General features: G+C 43.7%; 1 pseudogene; it reads right to left on the bottom strand.

Annotated features, from left to right (window-relative positions):
- Window positions 1–1,063: 1,063 nt before the first annotated feature.
- Window positions 1,064–2,122, bottom strand: LOC118581291 (annotated as a pseudogene).
- Window positions 2,123–2,359: the final 237 nt, after the last annotated feature.

A 2,359-nucleotide genomic window follows, 5' to 3' on the forward strand; every position in this document is an offset into this window, starting at 1 on the left:
CCTTCCTTCACTCCCTTATCTGAACTGTGACTCATCCCCCTCCAACTCCTCGTAGTCCTTTTCTACATTCAGTTTTCTTCTCAGAATTTATCACTACCTGGCACACTGTATATTTTATCCATTTTGTTTGCTAAATGTTTTATGCTTCTAGAGGCAAACTCTACTACACGTTTGCACAATTCCATGTCTCAAACCCTAGAGCCATATCTGACACCCAGTAAAAGCAGCAATTCACCTGCTGAAAAATTAAATTAATATTTGAATGACTCACAGAAGGAAGGAGAGCTATTAATCTTCATTTTGCCAGTTGGGAAAATCAAGGTTAATACAGATTCAGTAATTTATCCACAGTCACACAGTGAGCTAAAATGTGAATACAAATTCCTCCACTTTTAGCTTTTTTTTTTTTTTACAGCTTTTACACCTTCTACACTGACATACTTTTAATTATTAAAAGTAAAACCAGAAAACCAGTTGAGTACTTATTACTACACCAATCCAGGTCCCATGTGGGAAATAAATAGGTTACTGAGACCTTGATTTTTCCCTTGAAGTCATTAATGTGAAGTAGTCAAGATAATATGGAGAGCAGCAATACCATAGATGAGTAAGTATCTCTGTATTAAGATAGGGAATCTGGACATTGCAATAAAAACAACAACAACAAAAAAAACCTATATTATATGAATTGTTTTTGTGGGGGGAGAAGTTTCCAGTAGCTTTTATTGGCACAGCCTAGGAAAAGGTCAGAAGCCATTTCTGAGCAAACACCAACCCAGTAAAGAGTCACAATATGTGTAACACACCACAGAGCCAGAAGGTTGAAATTCCTGAAACAACACAGCCTGGTTACAAAGTGGCCCCAAAATCAACAGGTAAGCCCCACTGCTCAGGTAGGACTCAGAGGATAAGAACAGTCCTGGAACCACATGCCTCACTGGGGATGAGTAGGAAGGCAGGGAACACTGGGGTTTTCAGGCTGACTCTCTACTCCCCATTGTAATAGCAACACTATGTCTTCACATTTCTCTGGGTCCAAGCTGGTTCCACAGGACAGGCAGTGTCAGAGGATGTGGTCATCAGGATGGTAGAGTTCGTTTATCAGGCAATAGATGTAAGATGGTACATTCCCACCAACGTTGGAGATAAAGAGGGTAGTGAGGGTGGGGGACAAGTAGTTGAACACAGAACAGTGAAAACTGACCTTCTCCAGAACGTCCCCTTCTATCAAAGGAAGGACTTCTTCAGAAGCCACAAACTTGTGAAATCAATCTTCACTGGGGAACTGTGAATAAAGCTTGAACACGGGTGCACATACAATGAGTGGGGTGGAGTGGTAGGTTGCTGCCAATGCCAGAGTGTGAATTCCTGCCACACCCCTCAGGGAAATATTGGCTAGGATAGTCTTTGTACCAATGGTCACCTTGGTGACTCTTGACATGACAGCAAAAATGGCAGCATCGGTCATGACAGTTGTCTCGATGTTTGCTTTGGACAAATTGATGGCCATTTCATGACCCTGGAAGAAAAGTGCATACTCTACAACAATGACAATGAACTTCCTCTTTCGGGCTGCCTCTTTAAGGAAGGCCTCCACTGTTCTAGAAAAGCCAATGGTCATGATCACCTCATTGGAGTGGATGTGCTCTACATCCTAGGCTGCAATGTTCTCCTCTCCATTGTGCCTTCCAGCTCCCACCAGCAGCTCATTAATCACCTCAATAATGTTGGAGTTTAGTGGGGCATAATGGAAGCGGAAGTCCTCCCTCGGGCTTCTGGATGTCAAGAGTTTGTGCAGGGACTCCTGTTGATCGTTCTCATCACTGTGCCAGTACAGTCTGCCATCATCCTCCTGGAGAATCTTGAGGACTCTCCTCACCATGTTTTCCACAGTGGTCTCTGAGGGCTGAGTGGTAGTCATCTTCCTGCCTTCTCTGGGATCAACTCCATCAGCTCCCCCACCTTGCTCCATTGGTGGTCTGGAATGAACCAGTGCAACAGCCTCAAGGTGTCCTGAGACTTGTCCTCAGAGCTTGTGCTGCCTGCTACCTTGCTTCAGAGTCTCCATGAAGCCCTCTATCTTTCCAGAGAACTCCGAGCCCTTTGCCCCGGCACGTGGCATCTCCAACTCAGTACCCCAACTTGCCAAAACCTCGACTATTACTAGTTACTTTTTCATTATTATGACAAAATATTTGACAAAGCAACTTGAGGAAAAAAGGCTTATTTCAGCTCACAGTTTGAGGTGTAGCTCATTTTATCAGAGAAGACTCATTTTATCAAGGAGGACATTGCTGCAATTACATTTACATTGCATTTCCAGTCCAGGAACAGGTAGGGAATGCTGGTTATGAGTGCT

Source organism: Onychomys torridus, chromosome 4, assembly GCF_903995425.1.
Source record: "Onychomys torridus chromosome 4, mOncTor1.1, whole genome shotgun sequence".
NCBI lineage: Eukaryota > Metazoa > Chordata > Mammalia > Rodentia > Cricetidae > Onychomys > Onychomys torridus.